The sequence below is a fragment of the Macrotis lagotis genome, chromosome 5, assembly GCF_037893015.1.
Source record: "Macrotis lagotis isolate mMagLag1 chromosome 5, bilby.v1.9.chrom.fasta, whole genome shotgun sequence".
Lineage (NCBI taxonomy): Eukaryota > Metazoa > Chordata > Mammalia > Peramelemorphia > Peramelidae > Macrotis > Macrotis lagotis.
This window is the reverse complement of record NC_133662.1, coordinates 154,692,855-154,719,983: the sequence shown is the minus strand read 5'-3', so window position 1 is coordinate 154,719,983 and position 27,129 is coordinate 154,692,855.

Genomic DNA, 27,129 nt, shown 5'->3' with positions numbered 1-27,129 from the left:
TGGACCATCCCGGGGAAAGAACTATAGGATTAGGTTATACTCCTCACAAATGACTTGAAATGCTTTTAGTTATAGCTCAAGTTTCTGTTACAACACTCAAAGTTATATATATATATATATATATATCAGTTACAAGTAACATACAAAATTGTCAGAAACTATCATTTCTGTCAATAGTTTTATATCGACTTCAGCTAGGTATTTGGCATTTGTGGACAGAAAGCATATCCAACCTTATGCTTCCTAATTTAAAAGTATGATGTGTAAAATTAGGATGCTCCAAAATTCATTGTGAGTAAAGAGAAATGGAGGGGATGGGAAGCTAACTTGCAAAGCTCTGTGGTCAATGACAGTATTTGGTCTCATATAATTACTGGTGTAGAGCTTCTAGATAACACGTATGATAGAGTAGAGGGCATGTAATCAGGAAGATTCATCTTCCTTAGTTCAAATTTGACCTCAGACATTTAGTAGTTATGTGTCCTTGGGTAAGTCATTTAGCCCTGTTTGCCTAAGTTTCCTCATCTGTAAAATGAACAGGAAAATGAAATGGCTAATAACTTCACTATCTTTGCCAAGAAAATATCAAATGAAGTTAGGAAGAGTCAGACACCATTGAAATGACTGAACAATAGGTAACATGGCATAATGATTAGACAAGCTGATCTTTGAGTAATAATAATAATAATTTAAAAAAACCTTGGGTTCAAATTTCCTCTTCTGACTTATACTGGATGTGTGATCCTGGGCTGTTAACTATTCAGTGCTCCCAGGCAATACTAAAGTGCCTGTTCTGCATTGGGAAAGGGAGTTTCTGCAGTGGAAATTCACTATCCCAGAAATCCCAGATTTGGTTCCATCCCATATTAGGTCCATAGAGAAGGGTAGAGTCTTTTTTAGTTGTTTTTTTGTTCTTTGCTTTTTTTTATTTAATTTACAAACCTTTGATTTATGCATTAGACCTTGTGGACTACCACATTTGGGCACAGAAAGAATAGAGAAGTTTCTAAATTGTTGACTATAATTTGAGTCAATGGGAGAGAGACAAAACCCATAGTCTAAAACTTGGTACATTGAAACTCTTTTGCTGACCTTTCTTTATAATTAGAATTTCTTTTGGAAATGGTTTATTATAGGTAGTTTTTACTCCATCTGACTATTCTTAGAACTCATTTATTTTTGTAAACTCTTGCCAGTTTGCAAAATTCTTTGTAATTTTTTCCACTATCAGGAATGCTTGTTTGTGGTTTATTTTTAATGGATTCATTGCCTATCCCCACTGGAAAACTTTTATGATGGAACTTGTAGCTACTTAATTACTTTTGGTTGTTTTCTGGGGACTCTTGGGAATTATAGATTGCTACATGCCCTTTGTTTAGAATAGGATTCTTTACTTTATTCTTGCAAAAAATTCCTCAACCTGGTCCATGACAAACTTTACCTCCACCTCTTGTTGATTCTATAAGTACCAAATTTATAATTGAAATAAACTGAACTAAAATGAAATAAATGCATTTCTTCCTTTAAATGAAAAAAATTGAATTTATTCAATTCTTCACTTCCCATATAACTCTGCAGTAGATCATTGCAAAAGAAGTTAAACAGATTGAAAATATGAGGAGGTTCCTGGAAATTTAGGGGTTTTTTTTAAGATCAAAGAAAACAATCCTCAGGGAGAATTGATTTTTTTTATATCAAAATTATAGATTTGGAATCCTCCTTCCTCCTCCCGTCCTTAATCAGGTTTTAACTTCATCTTAATGAGAAAACTATTTTAGAATTTTAAAAAACCAATAATAGACCAAATACACTTTTTCAAAATATGAGAAATTCACTTTATGAAAAATCCAACTGTCCCAGGATGAAAACTCTTTTAGAACATATGTTTTATAGATCTTCTAAAAACTATTCCTTCCCCCCCCCCCCCTAATATTTTATATTTGTAGGCAACTCTAGATTTGGTAGTTTTTTTCCTCATTCATCTGGTATTTAAAGACTCAGAAGGAATGAAAATCAGGATAATTTAAGAAGAAAAACATTATCCATAAATGAAAGATTAACATGGAGAAATAGAAAGTAATGGTGTAATCACAATATTAAATTCTACCACTGTTACTTTATAAGTGTATTTAAAAGGGCTTTGATATATACACAGATAACCCAAGAGGGGCACTAGTGTGGGATATACTAGGGACCTCTTTTTTGGGAGAAGACATTCTGTGTTCCACTACCATCATTGTGGGAGAAGCCTTTTCTTTTGGCTGCATCTAAAGCCATCAGACTGGGTCACTCTCTCTCTCTCTCTCTCTCTCTCTCTCTCTCTCTCTCTCTCTCTCTCTCTCTCTCTCTCTGTGTGTGTGTGTGTGTGTGTGATCTAAGGGTTGAATGTCCTGTTAATTCATGAGCTGGTTAGGGAGAAGAGGTACCTTCTCCTATACCCCTTGTACCCCATGGTTCAGAGATTTTTATAATTACAAACTACATATATATTATCCCAATTAATTTTTACCACAAAATACTGGAGAAGTTTTATCAGTAGTGGGAAAGAAAACTTGAAGTCCATTTGAAAAAAAGGAAACATTAATTATTGATGAAAACCTATAGGCATTTGGGTAATGGGACTTTACAATTTTGAATGTTTAATGGAAGAAAGTATTAATAACCTACATTTTTTTTAAACTAAAGAATTGGTATCCTCCAAAGGCTTTGGAGACAGTTCTATGCCTGAGTAAGAAGTTGCTATCTCTTTCTGGATTAGGTCTCCAAGGAGGTTTCTGAAAGGAGGTCCTGAAAATTATTTTCAAAAGATCTTTGTACCACTTACACAGGTCTACTACTTTAACTTTAACAGGGAGACACGACATTTTTTCCCCTCCCTGTTACTGAGTTGCATTACCAAATAAATATAAGCTGGATCTTTTCACAGTTATCACTGGCAGAAGGTCAGAATTGGTCATAAATTGAAGGCAACAGTTGGGTGGAGAAGAAAGCAACTTATCATACATGTCTTGTAGTGATCATTATAAGCTAGACTGTTCATTTTAAGTAACAATAATTTTAAAAAAGACTTTATTAGCCATAGAAACAAATCCTGAGTTAAATAGTGTGAATGACCTTTGTAATTTCCAACTCCTGATGAGTGATAGGAGGTATAAAACAATGCTAGAGAACGGATTAAAATTTGGGAGAAGAAGAGGGGTGGCTTGGGGGTGGAGCCGAAAAGTCTTTGAAATGTCATCTTTTATTATGCTAATGTTTAATGCTTCCCTATTTATTACCTTGAGGAGGGGAGTGACTGAAGCCTCAAGCTGGTCCAGAAAGTTGACTGAGGTGTTGACTGAGTTGATAGCCTAAATGACAAGTTGCAGTTGACAGGTAATGATTAGATCAAGAGACTTGGACCCAAAGCAAGGGGGAAGGATGACTGGTGATGTATAATCATGTGCCCCAAACTTTGAAATGGACAAAAGCAAACTTTGCTTTTAAAAACTTTGCATAGGGACTCTTTTTAAATTCACATTCATTAATGTTACACACTGTCATATTCTTTTAACTCTTCCTCAGTTGATTTTTTTTTAAAATCTGAGTTTAGCTTTATTTTTTATATTTATTAAAATTGTAAAAAATTTGAACTTCAAATTTTCTGTCCCTCCCACCCCTTCTCTACTCATTGAGAAAATAATCATGATATCAGCTATATATGTGAAGTCAAGAAAAATCTATTTCTATATTATTTTGCAAAAATAAAAAACAAAACAAAGAAAAAGTATGCTTTAATATGCACTCAGAATTCATCAATTTTCTTAGCTTTTTTCAGAATGAGTTGTTTGGAATTGTCTTGGATAGAAACATTATTCAGAATAGCTAAGTTATTCATAATTGATCATCATACAATGTTGTTACTGTGTACAATGTTCTTCTGGTTCTGATCACTTCACTTTGCATCACTTCATATGTCTTCCCTGCTTTTTCTGAAACCATTCTACTTGTCATTCCATATAAAACAACAATATTTCATCAAAATATATTTATATATCTATATATTTTTTCCTTGATTGAGATAGTTTAAATGAGCCTGAGATTCAAGGGCTGTATGCCCCACACCACGCCCACCATTTTCCCCATCCATTGTACAGTTTTTTCCTTGTGTGCTTAGGTGACTCAATTTTTCCCATTCTTCCTTTTCCTTTTTTCTTTTCCTAGAGAATCTCTCTTTCTTACCTATTCCTTTTTTACATCTTCCTAGAATAATTAGCTTACTCCCATTACTTTTATGTAGAATCACTTTAACTTTACTAATAATGATAAAATTCTTAAAAGTTACTTGTATCTTATTTTCACATAGAATTGTCTACAATTTAACCTTCTTAAATCCCTTTTAATTTCTCTTTCCTATTTGCCTTTTTATTTTCTGTTTTTGGGTTTTCTATTTAGCTCTGTTCCTTTCATCAAGATTACTTAAAAGTCCTTTTATTTCATTAAATGTCTATTTATCCTCCCTAAAAAGGATTCAAATACACCCTCTCCCACCCCTCCCCTTACAAAGATTACACTCAATCTTGCTGGGAAGGTTCTTTTGACTTTCAGAATATAATTTTCTAAACTCTTTACTTTTCTAATGTGGAAAATGCTCAATCTTGTGTGATCCCGAAATGGAATGGTTCCATGATATTTGAATGGTTTTTTTCTTGCCACTAGAATTATTTCTTCTTTGATCTGGGAGCATTAGAATTTGGCTATAATATTCTTGAGAGTTTTCATTTTGGGGTCTCTTTCCATTGTTGACTGGTAGATTCTTTCAATTTCCATTTTACCCTCCAGCTCTAAGATATTGCATATTTTCTTTAATTATTTCTTGAAATATGATATATAAGCTATTTATTTGACCTTGATTCATGTAGCTTAATAATTCTTAAATTATCTTTCCTGGATCTATGTTCCATTTTCTTTTATTTTTTTCTCTTTTTACTTTCTTTTATAGTTTCTTGATGTCATCTGAAATCAATAGCTTTCACTTGCCCAATTCTAATTTTTAGGAACTGTTTTTTCTGCTTGAGCTCTTACACTATTTTCCCATTTTGCCAGTTCTGCTTCTTAGAAAGTTATTTTCAAAAGTGATGTTTTATACCTATTTTTGCATTTGGTCAGTTATGTTTTAAGTGTAATTTTCTTCTATATTTTTGTGCTTCTTTTACAAAGCTGTTAATTTTCTTTTTCATAATTTTCTTATCTTTCTCTCATTTTTTAACCTAATTTTTTTCTATCACTCTTATTTGATCTTGAAAAATGTTTTTTAGTTTTTCCAGGAATTCTTGTTGGACTTATATCCAATTCATATTTTCCTTTGATAATTTTGCTTGTAGGTAGTTTAACTTCAGGTTTTTTTTTCTTTTGAGTTTGTGCTTTGATCTCCCCTAAAGCTATATCAATTTTTATGGTCAGGTTCTTTTCTTGATCTTTACTATTTTTCCTATCCTATTTCTTGACTTTGAATTTATGTTAAGTTGGACTCTCTTCCTGGTGTATGGATTGAAGTTTCAGGGTATTTTGCACTGCATTTTTTCAGAGTTTGCTCTATCTAGGGGTTTGGAAGTTCATTGCTTTCAAGGTGGTGTAATCTGGGAAGGAGTGGTTCCATTACTCTCTTGATATGTATTGTATACTTACCTATGAAGATTCCCTGCAGCTGCAAGTGACACTGCTTCTCGGAGTCCCTGAATTCTTGGGATAGAAAGCAATACAACTGCATAAGACCTGGAACTGACTATGCCAATGGAACACCTTGTCCTACACCCAAGGATACTAGGATAACCTGTAATCCTTTTCTGACCTGTTTTTAGACCTCCTCTCTGTCTCTGTCTTGGAAGTTTTCAAAGTTGCTTTTGTTTCTATTGCCCCACTCCTCAATCGTCTTGGGCTGGAAAAAATGTCTCATGATGAACGTTTATTGGCTTGCAACTCCAGAATTTGATTTGAGATGTTATTTATTTATTTAGATTTTTTTTTTTTTTTTGCAAGGCAATGGGGTTAAGTGGCTTGCCCAAGGCCACAGGGCTAGGTAATTAAGTGTCTGAGACCGGATTTGAACTCAGGTACTCCTGACTCCCGGGCTGGTGCTCTATTCACTGCACCACCTAGCTGCCCCTTGAGATGTTATTTTAAAGTTATTTGGAAGAGAATTTTGAGAGATCTTGATTGCTTCTACTCTGCCATCTTAGCTTGCCCCTTCATTAGTTTTTGGAATTTCAACTCTTCACTTAAAACAAAATTATTTTTAGAAACAATACGAATAGAGTTAGGGGGTGAGGAATGGAAGAATATGTGGTGGGAAATCATAAGAATTATATTTTCAAGAAAATAGCTCTGGCTACCTCTCAACCCTGAAATATTTTCTCTGCTCATCTTTGCTTCCTGGATTCTCTGTCTTCTTTCCACAAGAAACCTTTTCCAGTTCCCTTTTATTCCAGTGCCTTCTCTCTATTGATCATTTCCTCTCTAGCTGTATAAAACTTATTTGAACATAGTTTCTTGTTTCTTTTTTTTATCCCTTTAGAGTACAAACTCTTTAGAACAAGGATCATCCTTTGTTTTTATATGGGAAAAAATAAATATCATTCTGTCACTTATAATGCTATTCTGATTATAAGATCTTGACATTTCTCTTAAACCATAATATAATCCAGGTTTCCAACTAAGCCTCCGGCAATTCTCAATGCCTAAGTGGTAGGGTGGATTTGGCATAAGATTTTTGAGAGGACTTTGATGGTGCCAGACTCTCTTTGGAGACCAGTTCTATTAATGTGCAGTCAGAGACAGAGACAGATAGACAGACAGATTCTGGAAGTTGCATACAAGTAAAGTAAGTTAACATCTCAACATGTCACTGCATTTAAATGATAGATAACTATAGTTGCTTTGGTAGGTAACAACTATCTGCTTCTTACTTTCATTTCTAGGATCAGTCATTGTTTGATTATGCAGTAATGAAAAAGATGCTCTGATATGTGGTTAACTAGACGCAGTTATGAAATGTTTATACATTCTCCAAATCAGGGAACAGAAAACTTTTATTATGAGTTATCATGCTTTTTTGGAGTTGGGCTTCCTAACCTTTTCTGGCCAACTGCATCAGCCCCTTCTCCCCCTTACAATGATTAGAGCAAATCATTTTTCAGCCAAGCATTTAATGTGAAGAAAGAAACTTAAAAAAAAATTCCTTCAAGTATATGCAAAGAATAATGTAACTCACTTCAGTGAGATATAGTCACCTAGCTATCTCAAGTGAGATTTTATGTTTCCCCTTCCTCAGGTAATGAGCTCTTTAGAATCGTTTATGTTTTCGGTTTGTTTGTTTACAGAATCCTCATTAATCCAGTCTGCCTACTTTATTTATGGGTTCTCCTTTCTTTGAGATTAGATTGGAAGAGATTCCATTCCTTACCTACCTAATTCTTGTGTTAGTATTGATATTGAAACAGTGATGAGATTCTTAATGAAAATTTCCATTTCTTTTGTGTTTGCCTCCTGCAGCAATTAGTTATATATAATGTTTTTAGGTTTTTAGGTTTTTTAGGTTTCCTCTTTTTCTGTTTGTCTTTTCAGTAGATTAAAAGTTCTCAAGAGCCAGAACTATATGATGATTTCTTTCAGTGAGGTGAGCAGCTAAATGATACTATGGATCCATTGAAAGAGCTATCTCTATATGTAATTTCCTGTGTTCCCACTGAATCATGATGAACCTGGATGCCAAGCGTCTGTCCATTTTAGACACTTTTCAGGAACAAATTTTAACTCAATACCACATATTGTTTATTTTTAATAGTAGCATTTTTCTGCTGGGGAAGATGATGTATTTTTGTTACTCTCCTTACACCTCTTTTTCTTGAGTCTTTTCCTATGTAGATTTTTAAATAGTATTATCTATATCTCTTTCTCTCATTTCAGTTCAATAAGAATGCTTACACTGCTGAACAAAATCAGTTTAAATAGGAGAAAAAAGGAAGTCAAATCTCTCTGATAAGGGCCTGATATCAAAGATTTTTAGAGAATTAACACAAATATACAATACTGAAAGCTATTCTTTAATGGTTAAGTAGTCAAAAGATGTGAACAATTCCTCAAAGAGGAAAAGCCTTATGAAAGATTATTCTAAATCACTAATAGTAAATGAAGTGTAAATCAGAACAACTCTGAGATTAAACTCATATCCAGGAAACTTTCAAATATGAAAGAAGTTGGGAATAGTCAATGCAAGAGGAGTTATTAAAGACAGTCACATTATTATATTGTTGGTAGAATTGTGAATTGGTTAAACCATTCTAGAAATAATTGAATTATGGAGGATCATGAATAAAATGTTCATATCTTTTGATCTAGACATCTCACCACAGCTTAAACCCAATGAAGGTTATAGATAGAAAGATGGGTAGAGAGGTTTTTTCCCCATGCCTGAAATTTTTCCCTTACCTAATCCCTGAAACCTGGTTTGCCTTGCTACTTTCAAGTTTCAGGTAAGATCTCACCTTCCATAAGAATCTTTCCTGATTCTCCTTAAAGCTTGTGCCCTCCTTCTGTTGATCACCCATTTATATAGTTTGCATATTTTCTCTACCATGTGACAATAATAACTCCAATAAACTCCTTGAAAGCAAGGACTTTTTCTCCCTCCTTCCTTTCCTTCCTTCCTTCCTTCCTTCCTTCCTTCCTTCCTTCCTTCCTTCCTTCCTTCCTTCCTTCCTACCTTTTTCTTTTTCCCCTCAGCTTAGTGACTGAATGCATGATTATTGACTTGACTTAACCTGATGAATAAATGAATAAATGAATGGATAAATGATTACAGCTACCCATCTACTCTAACCCACCAGATTCATATATGTAAACATACTGTCTCTCCCTGCCCCCAACAAAATTTTATAGGTAAATGAATGCTCAAACTACTCTGGGTTATTTTGAATGCCAAGATACACAGGTCCAAATCAAACCCAAAGCAAGCATATAATCAAATTGATGTCAGATAGTATAGAATTTGATATGATACTTCTTACTCCATTTAGTAAAAAGATCTTTCATTAGGAAAAAAAAATAACATCCTGGAATTAAAATTTCAAGTATATATATTTTGGTTCAAATGATTATGAATCTTAGAACAAACACCTAGGAGCTTTCACACTCTAGAGGGTTATTAAATAAAGTCTCAGTTAAATTTTCTCACAGTCTATGAGTTTGCTTTGAAGACAAAAACAAAGAAGAAGCTTACAAACTTGTAACCATAGCTTTCAAATCTTTGTGAATTATTCAACTCATATTTGGAATGCTTCTGTCTCCCCTTTCCTTCAGATAATAATTAAACAGCAAGGATCATTAGAATAATACAAAGTACATGGAACTATATTTACATAATATGTGGAAATCCTTGGATATCACCATAACTTGGGTGGTGCAGTGGATTGAGCACCAGCCCTGGAGTCAGGAGGACCTGAGTTCAAATCATTTATTCAAATCTTGACACTTACTAGCTGTGTGATCTTGGACAAGTCATTTAACTCTGATTGCTTCATATCCAGAATTATCTCCATTTCTCCCAATTCATATCTGGCCACTGGACCCTCTCCATTAAAAGAAAGTGACTTTGGTGACTTAGCACAGCACCCTCTCACTCAAATCCAATTCACAAGCATGTCATGGTATCACCTCCCTGATATCATGAACTTCTTCAAGAATGAAGGACAAACAACATCATCATTTTGTCACCATAGCACATATGATGCCCATTTAAAATAATTATAAAAATTATCTAGTTGAAAAAATACACAATAAAGCACTAAAGTGCCATGTAAAGGTAAGCAATTATTATTATTGATTAGCAGCATGACAGTGAATAGAGTACTGTCTTTGGAGTCAAAAGAACCCCAATACTTCCTCTGAATTATTTACTAATTCCCAATTATTTACTAATAATTCAAAAGGAATTATTTACTAAGGAAGAATTAAGTCATGACCTATGGGAAAAATTCCACATCTAGAGTTTGTCTTAGATGCCCATCAGTTGGTGAATGACTGAACAAGCTGTGAAATAGGATTTTGATGAAACACTTTTGTACTATAAGAAATGACAAGCAAGATGGGTTCAGAAAAATCTGGGAAGAATTTTATGAACTTATTCAAAGTGAAGTGAGCAGAATCAGCAGAACATTGTATATAGTAATAGCAATATTGTACATTAATCCACTGTGAATGACTCAGCTATTCTGATCAATGCAATGACCCAAGAAAATTCCAAAAGACTAATGATAAAAAAAATACTATCCACCTCCAGTGAAAGAACTGGTGGAGTCTGAATGAAGATGAAAGCATAGTTTTTGAACTTTCTTTATTTTTCTTGGGTTATTTTTCTCTGTGTTTTCTTTTGAACTTGGTTAAGACAGAAAAATGTTTTGCATGACTTCACATGCATAATCTACATCCAATTGCTTGCCTTCTCAAGGCGGGGGGGATGAAGAAAAGAAGAGAGAATTTGGGACTCAAAATTTAAAAAAAAGAATGCTAAAATTTTTTATACCTAATTAAGAAATATAAAATCAAAGAAAAAATAGCTAGCATTAAAAAATAAACATCACATTAGTCAAATAAATAAATAATATACAGAAGAAAACTAGAGGAAGGCTTAAAAAAGGAGACAACTATGAAAGTAACATATTGAATTTATTATATACTTAAAAGGAAAAGAAAACTGAACATAATAGAGATTGACAGTTTCATGTACAAGCTTTTTTTTTTGTTCTACTTTGTATATGGAAATAATCATTTTGTTTGGTGTTTATTGAGTTCAGAGTAAAAAAAAATACAAAATAAAAAAAAGTTTGCCTTGCTAGGAAAAAAACAAACAAACAAGCCCAAAAAACTAACCACTGATCTTTTGTGTATTTGTGTGTTATCTTGATAGCTTGATCTGGGTCATAGGAGGAGTATTGCAGAAATCATCTCGCTCCCTTCTTTTGTATAGCCCTGTGCCAGTTAGGAGTGGTTTTTACATTTTAAAATAGTTTTATTATATTTAAAATTTTTTGAAATCATGCCACCTTCTACTGGAAATGAAAGTGGGTGAAGAAGCTGTTTGAAATGAGTTAATTTTACTTTTGTGTTGAACCCTTGTTCTACCACTAATTACTTTGATGAATCACCTAAACTTGAATCACAGTTTTATCAATTAAAAGGTAGGATTTTGTTTGTTTTGGGCGTGTTTTTTTTTTGGGGGGGGGACATGTGATTTAATCAGTGTAAGAAGTTTTCTTTTTGGAAATTCTTCCTACAAATACAGATCAGTCAGTTGCTAAACATTTATTATAAAGCTAGGCACTATTGAGGTACAAAGAAAGAAGACAAGTCTCTGTTCTCAAGGAACTCACAGTCTAATGGGGGAAGATAACATGCAAACAATGAAGTACAAGCAAGTTATTTTCAGAATAAATTGGAAATAATCAACAGAGGGAAGGTTTTAGAATTAAGGAAGATTAAGAAAGGCTTCCAGTATGTAGAAGGTGGGATTTTTAGGACTTGGAGGAAGCCAGGGAAGCCATAGGGGATAGCTAGTGAAAATGCCCAGAGCTGGGAGATGGTGTCTTGTTTGAGGAACAGCAAGGAAGCCTAGGTTAATAAACTGCAAAGTATGAAGAGGAGAATAAGGTTTAAGAAGATTATAAAGATGTTGGAGTTGGTGGATGGGGAACAGGTTGTGAAGGGCTTTGAAAGTCAAACAAGGAAAATGATAAGGAAATACTTATATATTGAGTAGGAGAGGCTGTGCTTTAGGAAGATCACTTTGATAATTGAGTTAAGGAAAGGTTAGAATGATGAGAGACTTGTGACTGACAGGTCAACTGGCAGATTATTATAATTGGCTAGGTTGAGGACATTTGTGCCAGGATAGTGACAGGAACTGTTCCAATTTATGGTTATATGGGGTTGCCTTGAATTTGGACAGGGAATTTTGCTGATCCATGGAAGAGCTTAGTTTTTGGGGTTTTTTTTTTAAAGCTGTAACATCTTAAAATAGTTAAAACATATACTTCTCGGTCTTTAAGCAAGAAATGAGAGATTAAGAGAAGCTTCAGGTGGAGCCAAGATGGCGACAAGAAAGAATCCAGTCTTAGGCGCTCTCTGATAAAACTTCTAAACTAAGGACTTTAAACTTTTGAGACAGAACCCACCAAGGGACCCAGAGAGGCAGTTCTCCTACTCAAGGTAACCTGGAAAAGAGCAGAAAGGCTCTGCTCCCCGGGGTCTGAGGGGCTGGCCACCAGAGGGGTGGCCCACCAGAGCCAAAGAACTTCAGCCTCCTGGAGTCAGCCCCAGGGCACTGGGAGCCACAGCCCACAGCAGTGGGGGAGTCTCCTGAGCTGCACCCCGGGGAGCACCGGGCACAAAGTGGGGGAACAGCGGGGGACCTCTGCCAGAGTGAGCATGTGGAGCCCAGCCTTCAGGGCACACAGCAAACAGCCCAGATCCAGGAACAGAAGCAGGCGGAGCCAGTAAGCAGGAGCCTCCAGGGCATGAGCCCATTGAGCTGAGGGAGGGGAGTAAAGAGAGAGAGACTGAGGAGCTCTGTCCTCTGCCCCTGGAACAGGACTCTGGGTCTCTGACCACATTCAGAACCTGATAGCAGTCTAGGCCCCCCCCATAGAACAGCAGGGCCCCCTCCACCTCAGGCCCATGGTAGATGGAAGTGCATATGGTTATTCACAGACCAGGAGGGAGGACAGAGCCTCACACACTGAGACCCTTGTGGGAGTGTCCCAAAAGCTCAGGAAGCACCCACAAAAACATGCTTAGGCTGGGAAAATGAGCAAGCAGAGAAAAAAAAGGAACACCATTGAGAAATACATTATCTATGATCCCAAGAAGGGTCAATATACTCAGTCTGAAAATGAGGAAACACAAGCTCCTGCATCTAAAGACTCCCAGAAAAACAGAAACTGGGATCAGGCTATGACAGAGCTCAAAAAAGACTTTGAAAATCAAATGAGGGAGTTAGAAGAAAAACTGGGAAAAGAAAGGAGAGAGATGCAGGAAAAACATGAAAATGAAGTCAGCAGCCTAGTCAAGGAAATCCAAAAAAAATGCTGAAGGAAATAGCATGCTAAAAACCAGCTTAGGTCAAATGGATAAAACGGTTCAAAAAGTTATTGAGAAGAATGCTTTAAAAAGCAAAATTAGCCAGATGGAAAAAGAGATAAGAAAACTCTCTGAGGAGAACAAATCCTTCAGACAAAGAATAGAATTCAGGGAGATTGATGAATCTACCAGAAATCAGGAAGCAATACTTCAAAACCAAAAAAATGAAAAATTAGAAGAAAATGTGAAATATCTCATTGAAAAAACAACTGATATGGAAAATAGACTTAGGAAACATAATTTAAAACTTATTGTAATACTTGAAAGTCATGATCAGGAAAAGAGCCTTGACATCATTTTCAAAGAATTACTACAGGAAAATTGTCCAGATATTCTAGAAGCAGAGGGCAAAATAGAAATGGAGAGAATCCACCAATCCCCCTGAGAAAGAGATCCCAAAAAACCAACCCCTAGGAATATTATAGCCAAGTTCCAGAACTCCCAAGTCAAAGAGAAAATATTTTAAGCAGCCAGAAGGACACAGTTCAAATATCGTGGAGCTGCAGTCAGGATCACACAGGACTTAGCAGCAACTACATTGGAAGCTCGTAGGGCTTGGAATATAATATACCAGAAGGCAAAAGAGCTTAGTATGCAGCCAAGAATGAACTACCCAGCAAGGCTGAATGTCCTCTTCCAGGGAAAAAGATGGACTTTCAATGAACCAGGGGAATTTCAAATGTTCCTTTTGGAATGGCCAGAGCTGAACAGAAGGTTTGATCTTCAGATACAGGACTCAGGTGAAGCATGGAGATTGGAGGAGAAGGGTAAAATATGAGGGACTTAATGATGATGAACTGCATGTATTCCTGCATAGAAAAAATGACACTGATAATACTCATATGAACCTTTTCAGCTAATAGAGCAGGTAGAGGGAACTTTTATGGTTGAAGCACAGGAGAAAGCTGAATTCGAAGATAAAATATGGTGTAAAAATGGAGTCAATAGGAAAAAAAGGGAAATGTAATGGGAGAAAGAAAAAGGAGAGGGGGAATAGGCCAAGATATTTCATATAATAAGATTTTTCTTTATTGCAATGAGCTATTGCAATGGAGAGGCAAGGGGGGAATGAGGGAACCTTTTGCTCTCATCAGAGGTAGCTAGGAGAGGAAACAGCATATATATTCAATGGGGTATAGGCATCTGGAGTAAGAAGGAGGGGGGGAGCAGGGGGAAGGGGTAGGGATGTAAATAAAGGAGGAGAGGATGGACCATGGGGGGAGAGTAGTCAGATATAACACATTTTCTTTTTTACTTCTTGCAAGGGGCTGGGATTAGAAGACCTCTCCAGGACCATAGGGCCAGTGGATTCGGGGCCTAAGGGGTGGTATGGGGGCTCAGGGCCTCTTGGCCCCAGGACCAGGGATCTGTCTGCTGCGCCACTCAGAGACCCTACAGCAGAGTCATAGTGAAAGGAGAGAGAAAATAGAGTACATGGTAGTGGAGAAATAAGAAAGGAGGGAGTTGTGATCAGCAATGGCAACGGTGGAAAAATATGGAAGTAACTTTTGTGATGGACTGACCATAAAGAATGTGATCCACCCGTGACAGAGTTGTTGGTGTTGGAACAAAGACTGAAGCACATTTTTTATTATTATTATTATTTGGGGGAGGGTGCAGGGCAAATGGGGCTGGGTGGCCTGCCTGGGGCCACATAGCAAGGTGATCATTGGGTGTCTGAGGCCAGATTTGGACCTGGGTGCTCCTGGCTCAAGGGCCAGTGCTCTGTCCGCCACCCAGCCACCCACTATTTTATTTTATTTTGGGTCTTTTTTTTCTTCTTTTTGATTTTTGCAGGGCAGTGGGGATCAGGTGGCTTGCATGTCACATGGCTGGGTGATTGTTGGGTCTATGGGGCTGGATGTGGGCTCGGGTGCTCGTGGCTCCAGGGCTGGTGCTCCATCCATTGCGCCACCTGGCCATACCTACAATTATTACTATTTTTTTATTTTAATTTTTTTCCTCTCCCCTTTACTTTATCGCTCAAGCAAGTCTATATTCATGGGGGGGAGGGGGTATTTTGTAAAAAAAACCATTTGTACAAAATGAGAATAAAAAAAATAAAATTAAAAAAAAGAGAGAGAAGCTTCAAATCATGTCCCTGGTGGAGTCATGCCTGCTAGCAGCCAATAGAAAGTACATTGAAGAGTAGTACTCAGTGAACACTACACATCCTGAGGAGCAATTTCCTTTAAAGACAAAACATCCAGCAGAAATAGTGCGAAAACATCACCAAAAAATATCAGTGATCCTGGATCAGTAGGGTTGTAATTTACTCCTACACATTTATATCCCTCTCCATGAATATTTCCAATGGATATCTATTCTTTTTTTTTCAAGACACTAGATTTAAGTGACTTGCCCAAAGTCTCACAGCTAGGTAATCATTAAGTGTCTGAGGCTGGATCTGAACTCAGATCCTCCTGACTCCAGGGCTGGTGCTCTTATCCACTCCACCTAGCTGCCCCAATGTCCATTCTGATTGATTGATGATGTGTATCCTAGTTTTGTGTGGATGGGGGAGATATTTTATTACTATTTTTCCTTCATGCTTTTTTCATTAAATGCTCAGGCAAATCAACCAACATTCACTATTTTAAAATGGATTAATAACACCAAGAGCCACTATTCAACAGATTAAAGTAGTCAAAGGAATGAAGTTTTCAAAACAGAAATTAGAAATTGTCAATGACTACATAAAAATATATTCCAAATCTCTAAAAACAAGAGAAATGTATATTCCAACAACTCCATATTCTCATTCATGTTCCCAGGATGGGGGAATCACTTGGCAAAGACTTGGGAATTTCTAAACTGAAAGGGAGCAACTGAATAGTACCAGCACAGTTAAGCCTATTTAACCCAAAAGACAAGATTTCCATATCCTGGTGTAGCAAGAGGAAGGTGAGCTCCTGGATTTTGTCAGCCTCTTGGCAACCCAAATGGTTGAAATATCAACAAGGGAGTAAAACTCATGAAATAAGGGAATACAATAGCTGGATTTGTCCTCTACTGTTACTTTGAGTTTTTGGACTGTGCAGGTCTTTTGGGAAAGGTCTTTCTTGCAAGCCCAAGTTGTATTTCCCTTATTGGGAAATTCAAACCCTTTGTGTAATAAGGTTACCTAAGGCTGGGTGCCCATATAGTCTCTGGGGACAAGTTACCTTAAAAGACACTGAAGAACTGAAGATTGTCCAAAGGAAGGCAACTGGAGTGATTATGACTGACCTTTAATTCATGATTTGATCAATCAATAGACTGATTATTAAGTGTGTATCTGGACCAGATACTGTGCTAAAAAAAGAAGCAAAAGACAGTCTCTACTGTCAAGGAACTTACAATGTAATGATGAGGTGAAAGAAATGAACCATAGCTAGGAGAAAAGAAACACATGATAACTATCTTCAAGAATTTGCAGATCTGTCATATGGAATAAAATTTTAAAATGTTTTGTTTGACTCAAGAGGGTTATATTAGGAGCAATTTGGAAACTGAGAAAAGGCATATTTAATTTTGCTATGAATAAAAACTTTCTAATCATTAGTCTTTCTAAAGTGAAATAATCTTTTTCTTTTTTTCTCATAGGAAATCTTCAGGCACATATTGAATAGTCATTTGTTGAGTATACTGTGGAGTACATTATTCTTTTAGGTACTGGTTATTTTAAATGACTGACTCTAAAATGATTCTGGGAATATTTAACATTCAAGTGAAAATTTTCAAAATCAGTTTTATTTTAAAGCTTTTTCTTAAAAGTCTGACACAGGGAGAGATACATCAAATGAGTCAAAGGTTTTGTTGAGTTTCATTTATATTCAGGGTGACATGAATGACCATGAGATTTTAAAACATATGAAATATAGGTCTATCTTTTTAAACATGTTGAGATTCAGAAAATGTGGAAAGCAGATTTATCTACTAAATTAGACTCAGCACAGTGGAAAGCTGGCAACACATGAGCTCTGGCATTGTACTGTTGTTCCTGGTCCAGATATCATACTTTATTATACACTGTATATTCTAGAGCCTGGTAAAACTAGCATGTCTGCATTTCATTACTCATCGAGGCTGATCCTGTGAAAAACAATCACATGGTTTAATGTACTTGTTTTTCAAATGCAAATTGGCTGGTTGTTTAAATTTTTATAGCTTTTGGATTCAGGGTTCAGGCTTTCATCTTTGTGTATTCAGTTGCACACATTTGACAGACTCTGGTGTGGGCCAGAAATCAGGTGGATGTCTTGCTAATCAGCATGCTGTGGGAAGCATAAGCCAACTTTTCTCATGGTCCGTGAAGATCTAATCAAGATTACTTACTTCACACCTCTGGTTGTTCCTGAAAGCAGACATATCTTCTACTTCCTTCTCTTTTGAGATTTTAAGCCAACATGAAATTGTTTTCTCAATAACTCACAAAATAATAGACAGAAACCCCATCATAATACAATAAGAAGAAATAGTTTCATTGAATGAGTTATTTTAGCCATTAAATTTATCTTTCTCTCTCTCTCTCTGTTCTTTCACACACACACACACACACACACACACACACACACACTTATGCATATATGTTGTTCAACCCAATATCAACCAGATACAACACACACTCAGACAATATATGCATACTTATATATACATATATATATATAAACCACACACATATGCATATATGTTTAAGTTTTTGTTTGTTTTTATTTTTTTCATATATATATGTTTATATAAACAAACACCTAATAAGTGTAATGCTATTTCCATTTAATAGGAAAATTGAATCATAAATTGAATGATTTAAGCATGATCATAGACCTAATTGGTTTTGGGATCTTGAATGGATCCTTGGAACTATAATCTGTTTGTATATGACTTTTCTATTGGGTAACTCCAACACCCAGAATGGAGGATGGCTCTCCCTCTTTGGTACTAATGTCCTTTATGTGACATAAACTGCCTACCCTTTTTCAAAGGAATTCTTTCATATGGCCCTGCAATGATATTTGGAAATGATATGAATCTGTTAGGAATTTACAAAATAATAACTTTGATTACAAGGAATAAAATCACTCTTGCCTTAGCTCTTACATGCCCATGAATGGGGCTCTATGTGTGAGTGTAATCCAAATTGTGAAGTAACTTAAGCCAGAAAAAATAAGACTGAAAAAGAAAGGAAAAACAAAGATAGAAAAGAACTGTCATTTGTATTCAGAAATATACTTGTGGTTGCTTTACTAGGAAATCTCATGAAACATTTGGAATCAGTATAAAGAGAAACAATTTTCCATAAAGAGTTCCGCTCTGCATTAGCTGTATTTGGTGGTTCTCTTGCTGAATGAGCATGATCAGATGTTGGGCAGTACTGACTACTGGATGGTTAGGTGGTACATTATATAGAACACCAGGTCTGGATCAAGAAAACCTGAATTGATATGTAGCCTCATCTAACTGTTTGATCCTGGTCAAACATTTAATCCTGTTTGCTTCAGGAGCTTTGTCTGTAAAATGAGCTAGAGAAGGAAATGGCAAACCCCTCCAGTATCTTTGCCAAGAACACCCCCAAAGGAATTACAAAGCATAAGATCTGACTGAAGTGACTGAACAGCAACAGTTAGATATTGTGAAGATCCCTTGATTTGAAGGCAAAAAAACCTGAGTTTGAATCTTGAGTTTTTCACTTTCTACTTGTATGACCTTATCTGAGTCCCAATGTATTAAATGAGAGAGTTGAATCTATGATTTCCCAGGTTTATTCTAATCCTGACATGCTAAGAATATTGTGAATATGCATGATGTGTCCAAGTGTGCTGAGAACAGGAGAAAAATCTTTTAGTGAGTCAGTTAAGAAACATTTATTAAATGTTATTATGTATCAGACTAAAAGTTGAGAACAGAAAGAAAAGCAAAAGACAATTCCCACCTTCAAGGAGTTCATAGTGGGCAAAACCTTCCTGCCAAGGAAGCTAGTGGAAGAGGGAGGAAGGAGAAATGGTGATGGGGGCATGATGTAGTCTAGGGGAGTGCAGGTAGGTGGGAAATGAGATGAGTGTCCTGAACACTTTCTTAAATAGAGGATCTGGTGGTGGCTCTCCCTGTCCATCTTGTCCAGTGGGGGAGGGAAGGGAAGGGAAGGGGGGTCAGGGGCTTTGAGTACTGAGGAGATGTGAGTTCCACAGTTGATGTGATCTTTCAGGATGATAAATTTCTGGAGATTGAATACTTGGGAATCTATCTTTCAAGACAAACCCAAAAACTGTATGAACGCAATTACAAAATATTTTTCACACAAATCACGTCAGATCTAAACAACTGGAAGAATGTCAATTGCTCATGGTTAGCTTGAATTTATATAATAAAAATGACAATTCTACCCAAATCAAATTATTTATTTAATTCCATGCCAATCAAACTACCACGTAACAATTTTATCAAGCTAGAAAAAATAGTAACAAAATTCATCTGGAGCAACAAAAGATCAAGAATATCAAAGGAACTGATGAAAAAAGTGTCAAGGTAGGTGGCCTTGCTCTACCACTTCTAAAACTAAACTACAAAATGGCAGGCATCAAAACTGCCTGATACTGGTTAAGAAATAGAGTAATGAACCAATAGATTAGGTTAGGTGAAAAAGAAAAAGCAGTAAATGACTATAGTAATCTCAAAGATATTAGCTTCTGGGATAAGAACACATTATTTGAGAAAAATTGTTGGGAAAACTGGAAAATCATATGGCAAAAACTAAGCATAGATCCACATCTCCCACCATATACCAAAATAAGATCAAAATGAGTACAGGATTTAGACATAAAGGGTGATACCATAGACCAATTAATAGATCAAGAAATACTCTGTCAGATCTATGGAAAGGGGATAAATTTATGATCAAACAAGAAATAAAGGAGAGTACATTATAAATTGCAAAAATGGATGATTTTGACTATATTAAATTTAAAAGATTTTTGCACTAATAAAATCAATGCTGCCAAAATCAGAAGGAAAACAGAAAGCTGGGAAACAATTTTCACAGATAGGGGTTTTGATAAAAGTCTCATTTCTAAAATATATGGAGAATTGTATCAAATTTTTAAGGTTACAAGTCATTTCTGAATTGATAAATGATCAAAGGATATGAAGAGTTTTCAAATGAAGAAATTAAAACTAATCATATCAAAAAATGCTCCAAATCATTATTGATTATAGAAATGAAAATTAAAACAACAATGAGGTACTACCTCATACCTATTAGATTGGCTAAAATGATAAAAAGGGTCAATGGTCAATGTTGGAGAGGTTGTAGAAGGATTGGGACATTAAGGCACTTTTGGCAGAGCTGTGAATCAATCCATAATATGGAACTATAGCCAGAGAGCAATAAAATTGATCATACCCTTTCATTCAGCAATACTGTTCAGTTGTTATTCAGTTCAGTGTCTGACTTTTTTGTGATCCAATTTGGGTTTTTCTTGGCAAAGATACTGGAGTGGTTTACCATTTCCTTCAGTTCATTATAGAGATAAGGAAACCAAGGCAAACAGGGTTAAGTGACTTAACTAGGATGACACAACTAATAAGTGTCTGAGGTCAGATATGAAGTTAAGACATGAGTCTTTCTGGCCACCAGCCTAGAACTCTATCCACTGAACCACCTAGCTACCCATGAGAAGAAATGATGCTGCAAATAGATCAATCAATCTGTAGACAGGCCCTGGGTTCAAATCTCAACTCTCTCAGGATTTGGTACCTGTGTGATTTTATGCAAAAAATAAAAGCACTTTTATCTTTAGAGCAACCCTGTGAGTCAGGTACTACAAAAGAAGAAATAGACCTGCATGGTAACTGGTGCTCTTTTAACTGGTAATGCCAGAATCAAGATTCAAACTCAGGCATCTTCAATTCCAAGAATTTCAATATATTCTGCAACTCTCACTAATATTATCTTATTCAACCTGTATTGTAAGAATTGTGATTTTAGAAAGTTTTAAGTAGAGTAAATCTGGTGTGATTAGTCACATGGTTAATATTTCAGGACACTTAGAGACACTACAATGAAGTATAATAGGAGTTTGAGAATCGACAAGTATTCTGGGATTTGTAGTTCAGAGAAATAAGTAATCATTTAGTCAGTGAATCAATCGGTCTGCATTGTGCTAAAATACAGGGATACAAGGAAACGCAAAAACAACTCAAAAGACCATTTCCTTGTATTCCTGAGAATTATTTGATTTATTGAGATGTTTGAGTCAGAAAGAAGAATTTGAATCACACATGAGAGTATTTAAAAAGACACACATAGGCTTCAAAAGAGCATATTGAGAAGAAGGCTTTTTCAGGAACAAGACTTCATCTCTCTGCTCTGAACATTTTCTCTTACTGCCCCCCAAACCTGGAATACTCTTCCTCCTCAACTCTGACTACTGACTCCTTGACTTCCTTGAAGTCTCAACTAAATTTACAACTTCTTTCATTTCTAGTGCCTTCCCTCTATTGATTATTTCCTATTTATCCAGTATGTAGCTTGTCTGAATATCTATGAGATTGTGAGTTCCTTGAGAGCAGGGACTGCCTCTTGTTTCATTTTGTATCTCTAGCACTTAGCATAGTGTTTAGCCTAGGCACTTAATAAATATTCATTGCTTGATCAAATATGATTGATTTGTAAATCAATCATAGTTATATAACTGGCAAGTGCCAGATGGAGAATTACAATCCAGATCTCTCCTGCTTTCAATTTGAGTTCTCTTTCTGGATACCACTCTAAACTTTGGGAGAGGATGGAATACCAGGTGGTCTTTCCAAGTAGTAGTCCCAGGACAGAACTGAAAAGAATATTTTTGATATGTATATTCATATAGCTGGAGACTATACAGAGAGAGAAGTATTTAAATTTGGGGGTGGGTGGGACTCTTTAAGAGAAAGTCACCTTGCTTTTTCAGGTTAAAGACTTTACACATGCAGAGAATTAATCAGATCTAATGTTTGAAGATTGAGACTGAATTTTTCCAATTATGAAATAAAATAGTAGAATTTTGGTATTTGGAGGACAGCATTTATTATGTCATTTGTACCAAATGATGCCCTCCCTCATTGTTTTATCACATTCTATGCACAGTATATTGTGGAACACTCAATCCAAACAGTAACTCAACGTTGTTTTCAGACTCGTGATCCCATTTGGGGATGTCTTGGTAAAGATACTAAAGTGGTTTGTCATTTCTTTCTCCAGCTCATTTAATAGATAAAAAAAAAAAAAAAAAACTGAGGCAAACTGGGTTAAGTGACTTGCCCAATAAGTGTCTAAGACCAGATTTGAACTTACAATAATGAGACTTTCTGACTATAGAACCAGTACAGTGTCACCTAATTGTCTCAAATTAAAAATAAATCTAGAATAAATACAGCAGAAGAGACAAGGTTCGGTGTTTATATGATATTTGAAAGAGTGTTTTAAGGCTGACAAATTGCATTTGAAATTTTGTATTCATGAATTTTGGGAAGAGCTTTCAAATAATTTCCCCCCAAGAGGATTATCAACAATCTGAATCAGCAGATATTTATTGAACACTAGGGATCATCAGCAATACATAGGAGCAGAATATATTGTAGATACCCCTTAAAGACCAGAGAATTCCAAAGATTGAAAGATGGAATGTAAGAGCTAGAAAGTAGAGAACACATCAAGTTTTTGATTTTTGTGTTTTAGAACCTAGACTATAACCTGACATAACAGATGTTTAAAAAAATGCACCTTTTATTGATTAAGTTCTTGCAACATCTTCATTTTATAAAAATTCCAGAGAGATAGTATCATGAAAGAGCCAATTTGTGGCAGACTTGGATCTGCTCCTTCTCCTGACATATCCAGTACTCTTCCAACACACCAGTGAACCCCAAATTTCCAAACTCCAAAGCAATGACAGGACTATGTCAATGGATGATGAATACATTGAGGTATGAGCCCAACAAAAAATATTTAAGAAATTTAAGAGAATTTTCTTCAGGTAGAGTACTAAGGTTTGATTTTAAATGACATAATGAAACTATTATGCTTTGATTTCTGCTTAATTCCTTCCACAAACAATCCTCACAGTGCTGGGGAAACAAATTCCTGACTTCGTGGACAGAAATTAGTTTGCCAACTTATTCTTGATCTCCTGTTTATTTGAAGGATTTTACATAATGTTTAACATATTGATAAAAATAATTGAGATTAATTTGTTCAGGGGCAGCCAGGTGGCACAGTGGGGGGCAGGTATGTGTTGCAGTGGATAGAGCACTGGCCTTGGAGTCAGGAGGACTTGAGTTCAAATACGACCTCGGACAATAATTACCTAGCTGTAGGTAATTATTGGGCAAGTCACTTATCCCATTGCCTTGCAAAAAAACAAACAAAAAAAAGATCAATTTGTTCATAAAATAGGAAGAATGACAGAATAAACTTTGAAATCTTAGCATGAAGTATCTGACTCTGGAGAGAAAACACTTTAAAAACCCTGGTGCTCACTTTTACTTGCAATCTTCAAGGTATAGAAGGAACTCTGATTATAGCTACCTTTCTGAGGTTGATATTTCTTCTCATGGAGCATACTGGTAGAATATAAAATGTTTAAATTGACAAAAATATACAATTTTCCTTTACAGAAGGGGATAGAATAAACTTTCTTTTAAAAAAAATTATACTATAAAAGAAGTTCAGACTTAAAGAGATGAACTTCTTGCTGATGTTATTTTGCTACTGATTCAAGCAGAATCATCTGTAAGTCATAAGCCATTTGGCTTATGACTCAAACCAATATTTTACATGGTGTTTGATAAAAGTCAGGTCTTCTTATAGTAGAATGTAGTAGAATAATGATATGATTGTGCTTCTGAATACCACCTCCCTCAATCTGTTCCTCCTATCAGCCATCCTCCCTTTTCTTCCCTTTCCTTTTTCCCCTTCTACCTTTCCTCCTTATTATCAATCCCTCTTCCCTTTCCCCCCCTCACCTTCTCCTCCTAATATTTGAAGGGTAAGAAAAATTTCTAAATCCAAATGAGTATTTGTATTACGCCCCTCTTTGAGCCAAATTTGTTGAAAGATTCTTACCCCCTCCCTTCTTTTCTTCTACTGCAATAGGGCCTTTGCATCTTTTCATGTGATGTTTACCCCATCCTACCTCTTCCTTCCTTCCATCTCTTTACATTCCCCCCTCCCTGCTTTTAATGTCTTAAATTAAAAAAAATCATTTCATGAGGGGTGGCTAGGTGGTGCAGTGGATAGAGCACTGACCCTGGAGTCAGGAGTACCTGAGTTCAAATCCACCCTCAGACACTTAATAATTACCTAGCTGTGTGGCCTTGGGTAAGCCACTTAACCCCATTTGCCTTGCAAAAAAACAGAACTAAAAACTAGAAAAAAAATCATTTCATCAAAAACAACTTAGGTCCTTACTTTCATTCTAAGTTTATTCCCTCTAATGGAGCTATAATTGTCAAGAGTTATGAGAATTTTCCATCCAGATAGAGATGAAATCAGTTTAATCTTTTTGAATAGCAGTATTTTTCTTTTCTCATTTACCTTTTCATGTATTTTTTGAGTCTCCTATTTGAAGATCAAATTTTCTGTTCAGCTCTGATCTTATCATCAGAAAAGTTTTAAAGTCCCTTATTTCATTAAATATTCATCTTTTCCCTGAAAGTGTATGCTCAGTTTTACTGGGTAGTTCATTCTTGGTTGTAATTCCTGCTCCAGACCCTTTCGATCTTTTAACGTTGTTGCAGTCAGGTCCTGTGTAATCCTGATTGTTGCTCCTCAGTATTTGAATTACTTTAAAAATATTTTTTCAAGGCAATTGGGCTGTGATTTGACCAAGGTCACACAGCTAAGTAAGTATTAGGTATCTGAGATTGGATTTGAACTTAGGTCCTCCTAACTTCAGGGTTGGTGCTTTATCCACTGTGCCATCGGGCTGTCCTTTTGAATTGCTTCTTTCTGGATTCTTGCAGGATTTTCCACTTGATCTGATAATTCTGCAGTTTGACTACAATATTCTTTGGTGGTTTCATTTTGGGATTCCTTTCAGGAAGTGATCAATAGATTCTTTCTTTGACTATTTTGCCCTCTGGTTCCAGAAGATCAGAGAAGTTCTCCTTGACTATTTCCTGAGGAATGCTATCCAGACTCTTTTTTTTTTTTTTATCATGGCTTTCAGGTAGTTCAATGATTCTTAAATTATCTTTTCAGGATCTGTTTTCCAGTTCAATTGTTTATCAATTTTTATTTTATTTTACATTTTCTTCTATTTTTTTTTGGATTTTGTTTAATAGATTCTTGGTGTCTTATGGGATCATTAGCTTTCACTAACCCCAGTTGAATTTTCAAGGAGGTATTTTCTTCAGTTGGCTTTTGCATCTCCTTTTTCATTTGATCAATTCTATCTTTAGAGGATCTGTTATCTTTTTCCATTTGATCAACTGTATTTTTGAAGGATTTATTCTGTTCTGTCATTATATGTTGCAAGATGTTAATATTCTCCTGCATTTCTTTTTCCAGTTTTTCATTGGACTTTTAAATCCTTTTTGAGCTCTTATAAGAAGTCTTTCTGGGCTGGAGATCAATTCATATTCTCCTCCCAAGTTTCACATATATTAACCCTTCTGCCCATCCTTATCTCCAAGATAATTTTCAATGTAGACCTTTCTTATTTATTTTGGGATTTGTTACCTACCCTAAGGGTCTTATATGGCGGGGTGTCTGGCTCATAGACCTTCAGCATTGAGAGTTCAAGAGGCTTACTTGCTGATCTGGGGCAGTAGATGTTAGGAACTCAAGGGGTTTGCTCACTGGATCAACCAGTAAGGAACACCTGAGTTTCTCTCTCTGGATTGTCTGCACCCATTGAGAATACTGGGAATACCTAGAGCAGTCTCTGGGCTGTCCATTTAGGCAGCCCAGTCACTGGGCTAGGCTTTCTAGGCTGAAAATGCCAGAGGTTCTCTGTGGATCATCAATGCCTGGAAAATCAGTTGCCTACTCCTGGGATCATCAGGGGTGGTGGGAGCACCTGGGATTTAGGGTTTTCATTCAAGAACACCAGGGATTCAGTTCTAAGAAAGCTTGGGGCTTGCTGTTAGGATAGGGCAGTCCAGCCCAGTCATAGTGGCTTAATAGGGATCCTGGGCACTCTTGCTGGAGCTTTCCCAGCACAATAGAGATCTACCAGCCTGCAGCTGGACAGCTTGAACTACAGAAGCTACTGTTCCCATAGCCGAGGAGCTCGGGTTAGATACCTCTTTGAACTATTGCTCTGCTCTGGCTGTCTGTTCTCTGTCCTGAGCATCCCCAAGGTCCCCCAATGACATAGCTTGCTGGAAGATATTCTCTACTCTGTTCTGTAGGTTATGTCATTCCAAAAATCTGTTAAGAGGCTTGATTAATGTCATGAGGGAAAGGTAGGAGATCTTACCAGAGTTCCTGGCTTCTTTCTGATATCTTAGCCAGAAATCCCGCAATGATATAATTATGGTAGTGAAGATTAAAAACTTGTGATCTTCAGATTACCCATTCCCCCCCCCCAAAAAAAAGGTGAAGAGATGGAGGATTTGAAGAGGCACCACTGAATTTCTAGACACAAACTAAAAAAGGAAACAGTATAAGTTAAATGAATATTTTATCCTCTGGTACAGAAAGCCACTCCAGGGACCATTTTTTATTTTTTTGGGCAATGACTTGCCCAAGGTCACCCAGCTAGGTCATTATCAAGTATCTGAGGTCAAATTTGAACTCAGGTCCTCCTGACTCCAGGGCTGGTATTCTCTCTATTGCACCACCTAGCTGTCCTGGCCATTTGCTATTGATTAATCTCTACCATTTTTACAGATAAGAAAACAGGATTTAAGGTGTTGGAGTGAATTGCTCAGTCATTTAGCATTTGGTGGCTGAAGTTCAGGTCTCCTGTCTGCAATGTAGGGCTAATTTGATTACACAGA